Source organism: Rosa rugosa, chromosome 7 (genome assembly GCF_958449725.1).
Source record: "Rosa rugosa chromosome 7, drRosRugo1.1, whole genome shotgun sequence".
NCBI classification, from domain to species: domain Eukaryota; kingdom Viridiplantae; phylum Streptophyta; class Magnoliopsida; order Rosales; family Rosaceae; genus Rosa; species Rosa rugosa.
In genome coordinates this window covers 38,776,328-38,795,372 of record NC_084826.1, presented here as the reverse complement: position 1 = coordinate 38,795,372, position 19,045 = coordinate 38,776,328, and the positions used below count along the sequence as shown (strand labels likewise).

Below are 19,045 nucleotides of genomic sequence, written 5' to 3'. Positions count from 1 at the left end.
TCCATCTTAGGATGGGTGATGTTGCCAGGGAAGGATGACCGGTACAGCAAAATTTAGGAATTTGCAATCAATTAAAAGCAAAAGTGAGAATTGAAGATTCGAAAGGTTTCAGAAATCAAGGACATTCGAATCGTCTTCGACGGTTTTGATCACTTTTATTGTGTATGAAGGTACTACTTGGTATCATTGGATATCCGTGTGGGTGAAATCATTGAACTTGGGATCAAGAATGGGTCGTAATAACCCCACGGAGTGTCCGTAGTAATGCAAGTGGAATTCCTACGTGATGTGGTAATGATCAAAGTTTTGAATCTTAGAGTAACGAAGAAGGTTTGGTGATAGTTTTCCTTGCGGGGCGATGCTAGTCAACAAGTTTTGGGATTCTGCCAGCATTCAATGATGGTTTTCTCGATGAGTCCTTTGGGGACTATTAAAGAATTTCTTTCCTGTTTGTGGATTTCATTGTAACTTCGATATCTTTTTCCTTAATTCGTGAGTCAATTTTCTTCTTTGCAGTATTTGAGGTGCTTTACGCTCACATAATATGATGCACTTTTGCTTACCTATCGAACCATTTACCGGTTGCTTTGCACATGGGGTTTTTCAGTCACGAATGGAGGTAAACCTTTCTTTTGGTATGTTGAGTTCGGCGGGGTTGCTATGAAATCGATCAAATTATAATGTCTGGCAAGGTTTCAGTTTGAGAATCGTTCATTTCAAGAGTTGAATTTCTTTTATAGTTGGTTAACTCTTGGATCGGATTTGGAACATTTATAAGTGTTGTTGGATACAGTGTAGTCCAGTAAAGGAGTTGGTACATACAGGTTAGGAAAAATTTCCACAATGTTGTATCTGTAATAAAATTGTCATGAGGTTTTGTCAGCTGGTTTTAGATGTTGCTATTTGGACTGGTGAAGTAGTTATAAGAGAGAGTTTTCCTAACTAATTAAGAAAGCTATTCTATTTTGGATTGATTAAGATTTGAGTCTAACATCTAGTAATTCAGATTGTGGTGCTCTCGGTAGTGGGAATTACTGAGGTATATGAATTAAGAATATCATTTGGGGCAATAGAGATCAACGATAATGACATGGATTCAACCAGATTTCCGGCCTATGACTATTAAAGAAGTGCAGCCTCGGCTAAGAACAACTCGAGTGGGATGCATCTTCTTCCGAATTTAATTCGTTAAGCTGGAATAGAGTTGGTAGTTATAATTCTTGCTTGCACTGGTACATGACCTGGTAGTTAAGTAAGTACTAACTTGTGAGAGATAGTAGTGGATGATTGGAGACATATAGTAATTAGTAAATTCCTTGTGACACATTTGATTTAGAAGAGTTTCCACATTATCATACTTATAAAGGTTTTGAGGAAGGTATTTATGTGTGGCGAGTAAAAGGTAGCTATCAATGAGTTTTCTTAGTCGACTCAGAACATCATCTCATGGCTGGATCAATGATTTTTAGGCAGGTATCAGAGTAGCGCAGCAGAAGTGTAGTGGCCCCATAACCTACTTGATTATGAACTTATTGGTTCGTTCGAGATTGACCTTTATATGTTTGACAACTATGGGATTTTTATGTGAACGACCTCCGATTAGAATTTAAGCACAAACAAACAAGGAAGGAAGTGCTGTCCTGTAATAGCTAAGGAAATTTGTTTTAGAATTGTCGATTAGCAATGACCATCTTGTGGTTATCACAATTGATGGTGAATGGGTTGGATCTTCACTAAGCAACTTTTATGAGAAAGTTAAGAAAGCTATAATTTTAACAGGGTGATTTGTGACGTCAATGCCATGTGTTGTCTAAGCTAACCATTGCAATGAATTTTCTTTTACACCGGAATTCATGTACTCGCGAACTTATGGTGCTACATGGTTCAACAAGACAAGTGATTCGACTTTGGACATTGATAATTTTAGATTATGAACATGTTTCATTGCTTTTGTTGTGGGGATCATCAGAGTTTTGTTGGTTGTTGACTTGAGATTGTAAGACTTCATGGGTCACCTGTATCTATTGTCTCAGATCAGGATCCCCGTTTCACTTCAAAGCTTTGGAGGAGCTTACTTGTAACTTCGGGTACTTAGTTGAATTTTAGCATTGCTTTTCACCCTCAGACTGATGGACCACCAGAGAGAAACTGTTCAGACTCTGGAGGACATGTTGAGATCTTGCGTTATGCAGTTAAAAGGAAACTGGGATAGCCATCTGGCATTGATAGAGTTTGCATACAACAATAGGCATCATTCCAGTATTGACATGGCTTCTTATGAGGCTCTATAGGGGAAACAGTGTCGTATTCCGCTGTGTTGGGATGAAGTTGAAGAAAGGAAGCTCATTGGTCCGGAAATTATCCAGATTACTACTGAAAAGGTTAAGTTGATTAGGGAAATACTTATGACAGCTTAGAGTAGACAAAAGAGTTATGCGGATAACCGCAGGAAAGACTTGGAATCTCAAAAAGGTGATTGAGTATTCCTAAAATTGTCTCCTTGGAAGGGTGTTGTAAGATTTTGGAAGCGTGGAAAGCTCAGTCCTAGAGATATTGGACCTGTTATGATTAAGGAGCGAATTGGCCCCGTCTCTTATCAGCTTGTGCTGCCTCCAAGGTTATCACAAATTCATGATGTTTTCCACGTGTCCATGCTCCGCAAATATATTCCGGATTCCTCACACGCCTTAGAAGAATAACCTATTCGTTTGAAGGAGGACTTGACTTATGAGGAAGAACTAATTTAGATCCTTGATAGAAGGGAGCAAATACTCAGAAACAAGACGATACCTTTTGTTAAGTACTCTGGAGTAATCACCTAGTGGAATAAGCTACTTGGGAATCAGAAGAACAAATGATACGGCAGTACCCCCACCTCTTCTAACAGGTACGTAAATTTCGAGGGTGAAATTTTTAAAGGGGGGGGGGGTCAATTGTTACACCCCATATCCGATTTAACCTCTTTTACTATGTATGTGAATTACGGTACGTTTTACCGTTCGCAGTTATCATTTTACAGTTTACGGGGGGTTAGAATATGACTTTTTGTTTGGGTCAAAATCTGAGAAAATTTTCTTCACGAAAGTTGTAGAGGATGTTAAACCGAGCGCGTGCATATGTGGTTCGTAAAAATCGGAGTTCGCATGCGAAAGTTATACGCGAAAATGTGAAAGTTACTGTTCATGGTAAAAATTATATATATATATGGAAAATTACCGAGGTAGGTTTCCATTTCCGGAAACTCACCCCAGCTCTCTCTCTTCCCCGCGCTCTCCCCCTTCCTCTTCGGGCAACAGCTTCCTCGCAGCAATTCGACGCCGTCCGGCCGTCCCCCGGCGTGTTCCAAGCCACCACAAACTCGCGTCCTTCCCACCTTCACGCTGGTGCCCTTGATTTGCAACGATTTGGCCGGAAAAGCTCAAATCGACGTGAAGTTCCTTCCGGGTCCAATTTCGATCCTTCCGGCGATTCCATCGTTTCCGACCACCTACGACCGCCAAAAGTGGACAGCAGGGACTCCTCGAGCTGGTGAACGTTTTCCCCAACCCCTCTTGCTGCAATTTCCGGTGTAGAGGTCGAATCGAAGAGGGGATCTGAAACCCATTTCTGGGTTTTCTTCACGGGCTTAATCCGGACGTTTAAAGGTAAAATTGAGAGAAGTTGTAGTTGAGAATGTTGTTGGGTCTGTGGTTTTGCAGGTACTGTTGATTTCTGGTGGCCATCGGAGGTGGCGGCCGCCGGCGCGTGAGCCCCACGCGCCGCCACTGTGGGTGGCGCGTGGAGGTGTGTAGGGCAGTGTTTTAATTCTAGTTTTTAGCCCATTAAATTCTATAAATGTTGTAGAGCTTGTATGTGAAGTTTGGTGATTTTTGGAGAAACTTGGAATTAATTATAAATTTTTGAAGTTTAGGGTTTCGATTATCGAATTACAAGAGTCCGACCGTCGGATACCTCTCGGTTCTGCCTTGGAACCTTTAAATTAACGAATTGGTATTAGTGGTATAATTTGGGCTAAATCCGAGGAAAATTGGGAGGTGAAATTATGAGGAATTGATTTTAGGAATTGTAGTAAATTATTGAAGAATTATTCACGGAATATAATTGTGTACAGGACGACGTACCGAGCTATTGCTCGATGACGGAACACGAATGCATGATCGTCGGAATAGTACTGTGAGTGGACTTTTGTTTTAAATATCGATGCATGCATTTATTTTCTTAAAATAATGCTCTAGTGATTATTCATATTACTTTTTGAGGAAATGAATTAATTTTCGGAAATTGATTTCGAATTATATCATGGTTTTGATTTATAATATTATTTGATGAATTCCTTATTTCCGAGGTAAATTTCCGGAATTAAGTATATCCCTAATCACCGAGTTAAGCTCCTGGAAGATTTTCGAGATGAGTTTTCGATGGAGTTGGATTTCTCATTTATTTATTGACCTTCGGTTTTGGCATTGGGAATGCCTAATTAATGATTCTTTTTGGATTTGGTTTGTTTCTTGGAGTTTTTGAGAGATTTTTGGAATTGAGATTTGCTTATACTAATTTCCGGTTTTGGTTACGGATTTGAGAATATTTGGGCGTGTGGGACACGCCGTCGATTTATTCCTATTTCTCACTTATCCATTTTGAGATTGAGAGTAATCTTGGCGTGCGGGGTCACGTCGTTGAATACATGGTTTCTATCTCATGAGAAATGTGGGGAAGCTACATGGATTTACTGGTTTTCGATGATTTTTCCTCACCATACGCGGGTTATGTGATTAGGTCTCCTCCTCACTGACTTTGTGTTGGTGAGTGGCAGTTGAGGTAGCTTGTTCTCCTCCTCACCTACTTTGTGTTGGTGAGTGGCAGTAGAGGTGATTTATTCTCCTCCTCACGTGGGTGGCAGTTGAGGTTATTAGTTCTCCTCCTCGCACAATCTATGTGTGAGTGGCAGTTGAGGGTAGGTAGAGCCTGGGAGGCTCCATTTCCCGTATGGTGATATCTCTTCCCCATATCCTATCATTTCTCGACTAGCGGCCCCTAGTCTGATTTCCGTGTAACCAGCGGAGCTGGTCTTATCCTATTGAGTATCGGAGTTTCGATCTTTCCTCTCAGTTGTTTGTGACTAGCGGGGGCTAGTCGGTTTTTTTTTCTTGAGCGGAGCTTCTCGTGATTTGTTTTCTAAATCGTTGCATGCATCGAGAGTTTTTAAGGAAATAAATGTGGGAAAGTATAAAATCCATTTGGTTTAAAAATTGTTTATTTTTGTCCACTCACGCTAACGTATTTTATGTACTTTCCCCTGGGCCATTCGGTTTCAAATGCCCAGTTTGCAGGCGAATTGGTTGAGGTCGGGCGTACACGGAGTTGAGGCATAGTCAACAGCATGGCTTCCGCATCTGCCTTTGAATTAGGTTTTCCTCTTATACCTTTCTGTTAGAATTGCTCTGATTACCTATGGGATTTATGCTATTCGAGTTGAGATGTGTGTTTTTTGAATTGGAGGCTGATGTTGATTTGGGGAGCAGGGTGGCTCCAGGAGTATAAGGATGAATTGATTGAGAAGTGTAAATGTTTTCTACAGGTTTGGGTAGCCCATTTTAGGGGAAGTTCCGCCAAATTTTTGGTAGAATTTCTTCTAAGGTGGGCCCCGCAGGGTCACTTCGGATTTCATGGTGAAATCCGGGGCGGGTCCTGTCAGTTTCACCCATCCTAACCTCCGGTGTCTCACCCCGGAGGAGGGAAGGGCTGTTCTGGCAATAATACACGCAGGAGAATGTGGAAACCACTCCGGCGCCAGATCTCTGGCCAACCGCACAATGCGACAGGGCTACTTCTGGCCCACGCTCGGCGACGAAGCCAGGAAGGTTTCCAGGTCTTGCCACAAATGTCAACAATATGCTGAACTGCCCCATGCCCCGGCGGAACCCTTGTCAATCATCATTGGCCCATGGATTCACTCCATGTGGGGCCTAGACTTGCTCGGAAAATTCCCAACTGCCAAGGGTCAGTTCAAGTACATCATTGTCGCCATCGACTACAACAGCAAATGGATAGAGGCAGAACCACTGACGGCAATAACTACCGCCAAAGTAACTCACTTCCTCTGGAAGAACATCTATTGCTGCTACGGCGTACCCCACACAATCATCACAGACAACGGCACACAGTTCAACAACAAGGAACTCATATCTTTCACCGCTAACCTGGGCACCAAGATGAGTTTTGCATCTGTCGCTCACCCCCAAACCAACGGCCAAGTCGAAGCAGCAAACAAGATAATCAAGAAGCTGCTAAAAAAGAAACTCGATGACCCCAAGGGTTTATGGGCGGAGAAACTCCCTGAAGTTCTGTGGGCCATCAGGACTACCCCAACTTCCGTCATTGGTGAAACACCATTCTGTATGATGTTCGGCACTAAGGCCATCCTACCCATTGAGGTCACCCAACCTACCGCTAGGGTAGAGGGCTACTGCTCCGAGACCAACGGCGAAGGCGTCAACCTCAACAAGGACCTCCTCGAAGAGAAACGCCACAAGGCCCATTTGCACAACTTGCAAAACAAGCAATAGGTATCGCGTTTCTACAATGCCAGAGTCAAAGCCCGGAACCTCCAACTGGGGGACTGGGTAATTAAGGAAGTCATTCCACTGCCAACGGCACTCCGCCCAACTTGGGAAGGACCATACAAAATTGTGGAAGTCGTTAGCCCTGGCACCTTCTACTTAATGGACAAAGATGGCGTCACAACGACCCACCCTTGGAATATCGAACACCTTCGGTATTATTACAAATAGTCATGCCGCTACCCAAGAGCATCTTGACTTAGCTAAATTTTTGTTCAATATTTAGCTAAGGGGAGCTACCCAACGGGTACAACCCCGCTTTTGTAAACGCTGATCTGTCAGCTATCAATGAAACAAGGAATTATTCAAACCATTGTCACCAAGTCCAAGCACAAGAGTTAACTGGCAACGCCAACAATATTTGGCGGGCCACGTCCGCTACATCGTGCACTTGGAACAATTTTAATTCCTTTAATGTTTCATTGATTAACAAAAGCAACGTCAAAACTCTAGCGGTCCATCAACATTCAAACAAAGCAATCACGCTATCAAGCAACAAACATACTTGGCAAAAATTCAGAAACAAATAGCCATACTTCATATATATGTAGGGTCGGGACTACCCGCCCAAAAATATTGTCAAATTACAAAAGCAAGAAGCCTTAGCGGCATTACAAAAAAGCAACAGGAGCCGGACCACAGGGCTCAGGTGATCTTCAGGGATTGTTGGGAGCGGTGGCGGCTTCTTCATTGTGCACCAGTCGCTGCTGGGGGCCTATGCGGCTCATCTGGTCAGACCCGGGAGCGGTAGGACTCGGCGTCACAATGGTGCCTGTGCGCCGCCATAAAGTTGGCCCGAGAGACATCAGAATGGGCAGGCACAGGAGTCCGCTGACCATCATCCGCCGGACCATGGTCACTCTCGCAGCTGCCAGACCGTGCACCCTCAGGTTGATCAGTGGCAGACCCACCCACTGGCACCAGCGGCTGGTTGGACGTGCTGGCAGACTAAGACGCTTTGACCCAGTCAATCGCGCCTTTCTTGTTCAGCAATTCCAAGTTAGCTGCGGCACAAGCCTTCGCCGCCTCCATCATTGCTTGCTTGTACGCCGCAGACTACTTGAACAACTCCACGGCGGCCGCCTCCGAGCGGCTCCTCTCAGCTTCCAGCCGGGCAACCTCGCCCTCCAACTTTGTCACCTCGGCGGATTTGGCGGCAGAGTCCTACTGAAGGATCTCAACTTTCTAAGCCTTCGCCGCTAGTTGGTCCTTCAGCAGAGCTATGTCTTACTCCAGCTTGGATACATGGTCGTTCCACTCAAGGTCCCACTCAATGGCGACATTCAGCTTGCCCGAGCATCCATAACATCGTATTCTGCCTTGGTCAGGCGCCGCTCAACATCCGCCAACTTGTCTTTGGCCTTCCCTAGCTCCCTCTGGAGACCTTTGATCTCCTCCCCCAGCTATCTCAACCTGAGGTTGGTTTGATGAGGCGAGGAACAGCTCATGCAGCCCGACGGACAGATGTCCAAACGCCGAGCTGAATGGCGACTGCTGAATGGTTGTCGAGCGAACGGTCCCATCCAGTCCGCCGAACCTGAGCCGCTCGCAGAGATGGAATAGAAACTCCCGCTCGGGATCAGTCAGAAACTCCGCATAGGCAGAGAACGGTCCCATCCAGGCTGCCCTACTGCACCTCGGCAGCGACAACCGCAGTCACTACCTGCGAGGCCTACTTAGCCTTCTTCTATTGGCGAGCCCCGATGGTCACCGCGTCGTCTGCCTCATCCTCCTCATCATTGTCGTTCTGTCGCCGCTTCCTCTGAAGCACCGCCCGTGTGGCACCAGCGGCGACAGGCCTCGAAGTTACTTGCGGCTCCAACCCCGCAATGGTAACGGGTTCCTTCCTCGGAACCACCCGCTCCCTCTGGGACCCATGCCGGTTGGCGAGCACTCTCTCCTTCACCACCTTGGGCGTAGCTTGTGCCTGGCTCCCGCCAGGAGCTCCACGCTCGGCGCACATCTCTGCCTCCGCCACGGTCTGGCCAGCGGGAGCAAGGTGCGAGTGATGAAGCATCGGTAGCACCACTGGAGTCTTTGACTAGCTCACCGCCAGTGTCTGTGGATCAACGACAATTTGTGCGCTGCCAGCCCAGCGACATACATGCTCTCAAAAAAATTATTGATTTATACGCGGTCCATGGCTTTGTCGAATGCGTCCCGACTCGCTTTGTTACCCGGCGGTGTATCTAAAACAAACACAGCGATAGTCAGCCTGGGACAAATTGGGCAAAGGCACAAGTCGGCAGGAGTTACTTACCAAGGGCGCGCGTCAACTGTAGGTCGACCAATAGCTCCCAACCAGTGAGCAGGCGGAGGTCGAGAAGATTGCGGTTCTGCCAACAACCCTTAATCCTCGCCACGCGCCATTGTTCCTCACGCGTTTGGTTGAAGAGCAAGCCCGCTGCACAAAGAACCAATGATCAGAAAAAAAAGATACAAAATACAAGCATATCACACAAACATTTTCAGCCAACTTTTGTCAGCGGAGGCTAGCAACAACTGCGGATATATTGGTTGAAACTCCGACTTTATCCTAAACGTTGGCGCCCCATCGTTTGCTCCTACGTTATACTCCCACCCCTAGGTCGCAACACAGAAGGTCGCCCCCCAGGGAGACATCGAATCCTTCAAATTCCCTATCAACTTGAATGCCCCCTGGCGGCGAGTGAGATTTACCTGTCCGCTACAGCCATGGCGCTTCACGTATACCAATTCGTAGAAGTGTAGCACCTCCGCCACGGTTGGACCCTCACAACCGGACAGGCGCCATAGCGAGTTGAGTGCCATCAGCAACCGCCACATATTAGGGCAAATTTGCCCAAAAGCGAGGTCAAATTCGCACACCAGGATCTAAAGATTGGGCAGTAGTGGAAAGGTGACCCCTTGGCGGAAGATAGCCTCGTGCACGGTGGCATGCCCCGCTTGCAAAAATGACGCCCTTTCATCCCTCGTCGGCGGGCGCAGCTTCACTACGCCTGGAAGCCGAAACACCCGCTTCAACCAAGTCACGGCGGCAGCAGTCATTGGTCATCCCGCCTCGTCAACTGGAGTACCGTCGCAGAGGACCCATGCCTACTCAATCTCCTCCCCGCCAGCCTCGCCCCATCGGCGGAACCACTAGCGGCGCTATTGCTCGCTAGCCTCTCCTCGCGATGATTGCGGGTGGCATCATCCTCCCTTGCCCTAGAACTCTCTGGTCGCCCACCTCGAGCCATGACTACGTCCCAGGGTATGGTTTGTAAAGGTTCGATGTCTAGCGGTTCCGGCAGTGAGGTTCTTGCAGGAACAGACGGACGCAACGAATCAATAAAAATCTTATCCGTAGCGTTCAGCGACACGTCAGACCCGGAATCCTCACTGCTCGAGATCTCTACGACGCTAGCCATCGTAAACTCTAAAACCCAAACCAGTCAGTTCCAACAAGATCTAAACTATCCCTATGTCAGATTTTAGCTAAGAACATCAAGAACAACCATACCCACAAAACCCAGAAAGTACCAAAACAAGAACACAGCGCATATACACTCAAAACCCAGATTCGACCATCTAACAAGAAACCTCAACCTTCTGTCAAACACCTAAACCCATCCCTAAACATCATTCTACACCCTCAGAGCACACCGGGGAAGGACGAAATCACTCCAAATACCAAAAAACAGAAACTGATAGAGAAAACCCAATTAAACCGGGACGAGATTCAAACTACCAACCTCAGAGATGGGAACTCAGGTGTGCTTGATAATGCTCGACTTCGCTTCAAGAGGTCTCCGTCCTCCAAAGATCGGTAACTTCACGCAAATTGCAGAACCTTCTTCTCGGATCTCAAGGCGAAGCTTGAAGACGACGATATTGGTTCAAAGTGCAAAATGTTGAACCACTCAGTGTCCCTCTCTTTTATGTCAACATCAAACCAATCTAGGCCGTCCGCTGAAAAACGACATCGCACGACAACCGTACACGTGCCCCACGATCGTACTTACTTTCCGGATTAACCAAGGCGACGCCTCAGTTACAAAGTCAATAATTACTCGCATTAATGGCGAAGACGCGAGCGTGCTGCGGGGACGTTATTCCACACGCTTAGCCAATACATGTTCGCCACGTGTCGGGCGCCGTCACATGAAGCGTCTATCCGAAGTAACCGTCTACAAAGCAGGTATACCCAACCGTCACGTCAGACAGTCTCTGTTAAGTGCAACACCGCTAGCGGGACTTCTCCCCTTCATCTTGCAAGCGAGACAGTCTCCGCTAAGCGCAACACAGCTAGCGGGACTTCTCCCTTCATCCTGCAAGCGAGACAGTCTCCGCTAAGCGCAACACCGCTAGCGGGACTTCTCCCTTCATCCTGCAAGAAAGACAGTCTCCGCTAAGCGCAACACCGCTAGCGGGACTTCTCCTTTCATCCTGCAAGCAAGACAGTCTCCGCTAAGCGCAACACCGCTAGCGAGACTTCTCCCCTTCATCTTGCAAGAGAGACAGTCCCCGCTAAGCGCAACACCGCTAGCGGGACTTTTCCCCCTCATCTTGCAAGTGAGACACTCTCCGCTAAGCACAACACCGCTAGCGGGACTTCTCCCCTTCATCTTGCAAGCGAGACACTCTCTGCTACGCGTAACACCGCTAGCAGGACTTCTCCCTTCATCCTGCAAGCGACACAGTCTCCGCTAAGCGCAACACCGCTAGCGGGACTTCTCCCCTTTCATCTTGAAAGCAACAGTCTTCGCTAAGCGCCACACCGCTCACGGACCTATAACCAGGCAGGTCCCCGCGACACATCTGGCCGCTTACTATCAGCAGAGGGATTTCAGCCAACGACGATACCCGAGGCAATGCCTCATTCTCACGACGACCGCCACGCGGCGTTACAGTCAAGCTACGTCCCTCCGGGACAAGGGGACACGTCAACAGTCTACGACGGCCCTGATCAGGCACGTTGACCCCCGCCACTAGGGTATCAAAGAGTGGGCTCGCTACCCAACACCCTCTGCTCAGTACAGCTCCCCTCAACAAACAATACACCGACCAAACAGAGATCTATCTTAGCCTGGGAGTGGGGGACTCCCTGGGGGGCCTAGCAGGGGCCCACCCGAAAGGGTATAAAGCGTTTGCTTGTTAAGTCCATGGTTGACAACGCACTGACGCTAATTATGCTTTTGCAAGTCCAGCGGAAGTAACGCTTCAAACCGCTAGGCAACGCCCCAACCAAGATTGCCCTCCTTGACTGGGGACTTGGGGGACTTGTACTTACATGAGCATTTGCCAAGTATAATTAGCCATAATGAGCCACGCTCATGCTACCGCCAGCGGTACCAAAGGCCATCAAAGGTTTGACCTACGGAAACATTGCCAGATAGGCTATCGCCTGAGCCCCGGCTCACCCTCAGACCACCGCCAACGCGCCGCGCCAAGATAGCATCAGAAGCTCCAGAAGCTGGGAACTAAAGCATGTCAGTCCCACATCGAAAACATGGAAGAGATCATCCTCTTCCTCACCTATAAAAGGTTCTCTCCTCTGAACTCATTAATTACACATTTACTACTTACCTACTGTTCTTCTGTCAACATAAATACATTGACTAACTTAGTCATCGGAGAAGAGAAGACCACCCAGCGCGGTCTCCCTTTAACGCCCTTTGTATTTTACTTGACAGGTAGCGGAAGTATTGATCACATCACAAGTAGCGGTCCGCCCACCGGACCAGCGTTAACAAAGGTTTAGCCACTGCTAAATCTTAGACATTAACAAAATCTTTGAAACTGTGGCATACCTTGAGTCAACGCCACCAATAGTAGGTAAAGTCCCTAAACCTTTGTCCATTCAGTTTTCTACTAACAAATCTGTACCTTTAGTGATTCAGACACCTACACTTGAACTTAAACTGCTTCTGGATCACTTGAAGTATGCCTTTTTGGGAGATAACAAGATATTACCAATTATTGTGTCTTCAAAGCTCACGAATGAGCAAGAAGGTAAGTTGGTGGATGTTTTGAGGAAGCATAAGACTGCTATTGGTTGGACTTTAGCAGATATCAAGGGAATCATCCCTACAAGGTATGTCCATAGAATACTTCTTAAGGAGGGGACTAAACCCTCAATAGAGGCCCAAAGTCACCTCAACCCTCCAATGATGGAAGTAGTCAAGAAGGAGGTGATAAAACTCTTGGACTGTGGGGTCATCCACCCAATTTCCGACAGTAGATGGGTTTCACCTGTGCAAGTCGTACCTAAGAAGAGTGGAATCACGGTTGTAAAGAATGAGGAGAATGAGCTTCTGCCACATAGAATTGTGACTGGACACTGAGTTTGCTTAAACTACAGAAAGCTCAACGCCACCACAAGGAAAGAGCACTTCCTATTGCTCTTTATTGATCAAATGCTTGAGAGGTTAGCTGGTCATTCTTTTTATTGTTTTCTTGATGATTATTTTGGATATAATCAAATTTGTATAGCTCAAGAGGATCAAGAGAAGATCACCTTCACTTGCTCTTTTGGCACTTTTGCATATCGTAGAATGCCATTTGGACTTCAGAACACCCCAGGTACGTTCCAAAGATGCATGTTTTCCGTATTTTCTGATAATATTGAAAAGATTATTGAAGTGTTTATGGATGTTTTTTCTGTTTTTGGAAAAGATTTCGAAAATTTTCTTCATAATCTTAGATTGATTTTGGAAAGATGCATTGAAACTAAGCTTGTTAAAATTGGGAGTGTAGATACCTCTACTAGCAACGCTAGTTTGCTACCTCACCAAGCATAAGCAACACCCTCTTTGGGACACCCACAAGCCATGGTAAGGCCCAACCGAGACATGCATCCCGTAGACCTATGTTCAAGCTATGCTACGGTATCCGGAAGTGGCAAATACGTCGCCAGGAAGCCACCTTCCCGGCCTTGCCAAGTTACCCTCACAACATGGTTTTCTAGACTAGAATAGTGATTATTACATCCCAAATCTAAGAAAATGTATAGGAGATGGCTTCCTTCACCTATAAAAGGAATGCCTCCTCCCACTTAAACTCCACCCAATTACATCTTTTGTAATCCCTTTGGGCCGCAAGGCCCAAACACACATAGTTAAACATTCAAGTGGACGTAGTCTCCCTCTAAGGCGGGAGACGAACCACTATACTTCTTGTGTGTGTGTGTGTGTGTGTCTCTCTCTCTCTCTCTCTTTACTTATCGTTAATTAGACCATTCAGTCACTTACATTAACATTGGCGCCGTCTGTGGGAAGCCAACACAAAGGCTTCGTCACCTACCACGAACTTTGACCTTAGAGCTGCAATCCCAGCGGAATGAGGATCCCAGCGGACCTTCAATCCCAGCGGAGTTCAATCCCAGCGGAGTATGAGGATCCCAGCATCAGTTGCAATCCTAGCGGAGCTTCCACTACAAAAAAAAAAATTGCAATGGCCACCCCAGTTAGCGTCGGCGCAAAAATGCCGTCGCCGTTGGTCATAATTTGCTACGGGAAACAAGGCGTCGCAAAATTAAAATTAGTTTGCGACAGCAAAGGAGAGCCGTAGCATAAAAAAGCTTCAATTGCCACGGCATTAAAGGATGGCGTAGCAAGATTTTTCCTCATTCTTGCTTCGCTACAATTGCCGTAGCCTTTATTTACTTTTCAACTTATTTTTCAGATATAATATTTAATATTTGGGTGTTAAAATCAAAATCAAAACGCTAATTCCTGTTTGGATCTCTCTCTCTCTCTCTCTCTCGTAATCCTTCTCCTTCCTGTATCTCTCGATCTCTCAATCATGAACAAGGTAGTAGATCCAAAATCCATGCAGATCCCCCACTATCGATTTTGGATCTGCTCCGATGGTGAAGTTTCTGCTGGAGCATCTGGAGAAATCGATTTTCGATCTGCTCCGACGGTGAAGTTTCTGCTGGAGCATCAGTCCTAATCGAGTTTGGATCTGCTCCGAAGGTGAAGTTTCTACTGGAGCATATGGAGAAATCGATTTTCGATCTGCTCCGACGGTGAAGTTTCGGCTGGAGCATCAGTCTTAATCGAGTTTGGATCTGCTCCGATGGTGAAGTTTCTGCTGGAGCATCTGGAGAAATCTGGGTGTGGGATATTAGACGGGTCTTGCTGGGCCGTTCATTGCGAGAAGAAGATTGCCGGAGTATACACCCACCGCGGATGGGTACTATACATTTTACCTTTTCTCTTTGTTTTGACTACTTTGTGTTGAAATTGGAATGATTTTGATTATTACAAATGTGACAAACTTCACTTTGTAGTTGAGGAATGACCTGGGTCATTCCTAGGATGAGTGTTTGCGTCATTTGGGTTGCTCTGTAGCTCTTTTAATTATCTCCTTTTGTGTTTGTAAGGGTGTGTTCTGTGGCCCTCATCATGCTTGTAGCGAGGTGTGAGTCAAATAGAACATGACAACCCACTGGGATTTGTTCAGAGTTTGTCATCCTTGAAATTGATTGTAGGTTCTGTAGAAATCTTATGGTAAGGACCTTCTTCTCATCTTTCTTTTTCTTCTTTTAAATCTGTGTAATCTGTTGTGTTCATTAAGTGAAGAGCGAAGATCGGAGGTCTAGAAACATCTATTCGATCTTCAGCATCACAGCTCCATGCAATCATCGATCTACCCATGAAAGGTAATCATCTATCATTTGGTCTTCCCTTTTAATCTTCGTCACTGGACTGGCCTGAGGCAGGCGAAGAACAGGGGCTAGCAAGAGTAATTGCTTTCAAATTTTTTTCTTCCAGTTTTTTCTAATCGACTGAAGCTTTTGGATTGTTATTTTTTTGTGGATTTGTGGTTGAAATCATAATTTTTTTTTCAGGTCTTCGAATTTGCGGTTTATCGATTTCCCAATCTTCAAACTTTGTTCTTTAGCACCATTTTGACCGTTCATTCATCAAGGAGAGTTTCAAATTGGATTGGGCTTTGCAGAAACAAATTGACTGAGGTATATACATACAACACTTCTCCTTAATCTATATTAGTTGTGTTAATTTGTGCAGGTAGAAGTTTTTGTTGTGTTTTTCTTTTGTTAATTGATTCTTATTTGATTCAGTTGTTCATGTGTGGAATTTGGTTTTGTTGTGTAGTCTGTGCTTTAGGTTTTTGGCATCATTTAATGTGAATCTGGAGGTCATGGTGAGGAATGAAGATATGGTTATCGTCTTTCTCTGTAATTTGGGAACATATCTCAAGGCGACTGACCTTCATCATCAATTTCCCTCCAACCATTCTTCAAGGTTTGTTTGATTTTTTTTTTTTATGAACATTTTTTTTATTGTTTTGATTTTTGTATGGTACTGGGTTTGGGGGGTTTTTGCTTCCCAGAACTTATATAGAAATGGTTACTGAACCCAAAGATTATATCTTTCAAGCTTAATCTACAAATATGGAACTGAGTTTTACATTTTCCGTAATTTTTGTTAAAGTTTGGATTTTTATCAATATGAATTGTTTGAATTGGTTTTGGGTAGGATTTTGATATTGAAATTGATACTGTGCTCATACTTATCTGTCTCTCTACCACATTTCGATTTTTGGCGATGTTTAGCTTTGGTTATTATTCTGTGCATATTATTATAATAGACCTATCCAATTTTTCTGTGCCTTTTGTAGTTCTTGCACGTTTGATTTCATTTCATGTTTTGGTGTACTCCTTTCCCCATTTCAGTTTTCTTCAATTGTGAGGAACTATTTGTGATTGAAAGAACACTTTTTAACCATCTGCGAACTGTAATTACAGGAAGGTTACTAAACAAAATTGTTAGCTGGCTGGATACTTAACATATTGTTTGCAGAGAAAAATAGAGGTATGCATAACCCATTATCCAAAACCTTTATCAATCTGCACACAAATGGTGACTTTTGTTATTTGCCCAGGTTGGAGAGTTTGTCTCAAACACAAGTTTTATATGTCTGTTTTTTGCATCTGAACACCATAGAATGATATTCTAAGAACATGCCAACCACTGGGTTTTGCATGCTAAAGCTTTCAAATCTGTTTTTCTTCTGCTCTTCTTCATGTTCTTCTTTCTGCTTCTTTCATTAAATAAAAACTAGAAAGAAAGCAAATAGATGACAAAAAGCCACAAACCAAAACCTTTACCAATGTGCACACAAATGGTGACTATTCCGAAGAATGATATACTAACATGACAACCACTGGGATTTCGGATGCTAAAATAGTAAGGTGTGAGCCACTTGAAAATAGAAGATCGAGCATTCCTTTTGGTTTTGGTAGGTTTAATACCTACGCAGTTGTAGCCGAAAAAATTAATTGTACCGATCTCAAAATTTTCAGTGAAGTTGCAGACTTTGGTTGGCTAAACATGGTAGGTATTCAACCCTTCATGTAAGATCAAGGAAATGGTCAGTGTTTTAGTAAATTCAAGCGGCTTCATACCTTCCTGTTTCCAGTTGAACAAAGCTTGCTCGGAATTCCTTGGGATGAATGTTCATAGACAATTAGCCTCTCATTTCCCTTTAATCAATAATCTGCAAGTCCAACCAAGTGGCGGACTGTAGTAAGCAGTCCAACCAAGTGGCGGACTGTTGTAAGCATTACAATCAGATGCTATATTATGGTTCTTCAGGTTTACGTGTAATTTAATCTTTACGTGTTTATTGGATTCTATGTAATTGTGATGGTTTGCTACTACATCCCATTCTGGAATTCAGGTTTTCCTAATAAAAATGGCCGGGAATGTGTTTTTGTTTCATACTTTCGCATAAATCTAATACAGGAGAATCTGGGCCCAGAGAATGTTCATTCTTGCTTTGTTAGTCATGAATCAGTTTGAGGGACGATCTCAAACCGACTATGACATTCTCTGTGCTTTATCGTGTGTAGAGGAGTAGCATTATAACAGTGAAACTATAGTATTTGTCTGTCAACTAACTGTTGAAGTTAGTTAATTTTTGATGTGATTTTATTCATGGTTTAATAGTTGATCAAATGGGTCTTCAGGAATTGAGTTGTGGGAGTTCAGTATTTGTCTATGTTGAGTGTTTGATTTGGTTGAGATTATCTAAATTTGGCTAATCGCGGATAAAGGCTTGAGGTTTTGTTTTCAACTTGAACTGTTATGCAAGTTTGATCAAATGGATTGTGGAAGGTGATTGTGATACTACTTGCTTTGTTTTGCTATTTGTTCATAATTCATATAGAATATTTGATTTGCTTGAGGTTTTGTAAATTTGGAAAATTGAAACAACAAATCCCGCGGCAAAGCGCGGGTACCATTGCTAGTGGAACATAAGTAGAGCAAATGAACTGTAAAGACATTTTGGTTGAGTTTTTACTTTATACTGTTTGGTACTTTGGTTTAATATGCAGCTGATTTGCTATAAATGGGAGAAAATGATGGATTAATTTCATGATTTTGTTCTTCTGCATTTGTAGGGGTCCATTCAGATGCAATTGTCATGATCGAAACAGAAAGAGGAAGACTTTGAGAAATACAAAGGTACGTAAGGCATGCTTATGCAGATTTCCAATTAAAGTTTGAGTCCTTGAATTGAAGATTTAGTTTTTTTTTTTAATTTTCAGGTCTGGAAGATTTGGAATATATATAAAGGGTTCAAACCAAGTGAGTCTTCTCTGACCTGTATCTTTGGTTTAATTTGGTTTGTTAGATAAGTTGCCAGATTGATGCAGAGACAATGAGTTTGGGTACAAGTACAATGGCCAGCAGTGACTAAGTGAGTTCTTATCTTTGATATTTCTCTCCTTCATGATTGATATAACTTTTAGTTATCTTTTGAACTTCTCGGAGAAGAAGAAGAAGAGAGAGATGGAAGGAAACAAGAGGCAGAGAAGAGAGAGGTAGAATTTTTACATTGAAGCTGCTCAGATCCCATCATTTGTTTACATATAATTCTGTGACCTTTTTTCTTTAGGTGCCACATGTTGTGTGCAAGTGATTGGGGGTGTTCAGAGTTTGGTTTTTCATTTAATTAGTTGCTGTCTTCTTTTCTTCTTTGTTTTGGAAAAAATGATGTGGCTTTGCTGAATGCTCATGGTGGAATGCTTATTTACTGTTAGTATTCTTAATAATTCATGCTCATGGTGCAACCTGCGATATTAATTATTGGAATTGGGTTATGGTGTAACATTGAAAAAGGTGATATGCAAAGCCATACATGATATATCAATTTTTTTTTTTTTGATGTCTTAGGTTCCGGATGCAACTAGTGACCATGAAATTCGGAGGGAGTCTGTAGGAGAAGAAGGGAATCCAGATTCAAGCAGTGATAGAGCAATAGACTGAGTTTCAATATGTTATTGCATATTTTTGTTAAGTGTTACTCTTGGTTGTCTTCATTAGGTACTTGGTTTTGGGCATAACTTAATTTGTACTTCTTCTAATTACCTATACTGATAGTGCAACAACTTAATTACATTGCAATGAAATAGATGAGTTAATGAACAA

General features: G+C 44.1%; 1 long non-coding RNA gene across 5 annotated transcripts; it reads left to right on the top strand.

The window, feature by feature from the left end:
- Positions 1 to 14,544: 14,544 nt before the first annotated feature.
- LOC133721019 (uncharacterized) lies at positions 14,545 to 19,045 on the top strand. Of its 5 annotated transcripts, none has more exons than XR_009852045.1 (9): positions 14,545 to 14,777; positions 14,968 to 15,094; positions 15,167 to 15,246; positions 15,436 to 15,561; positions 15,704 to 15,853; positions 16,357 to 16,423; positions 18,016 to 18,079; positions 18,163 to 18,438; positions 18,791 to 19,045. It is a non-coding gene; the product is annotated as an uncharacterized LOC133721019 (long non-coding RNA). The 5 variants fall into 5 exon arrangements; XR_009852046.1 differs by having other exon boundaries at positions 15,162 to 15,246; XR_009852042.1 differs by having other exon boundaries at positions 14,968 to 15,246.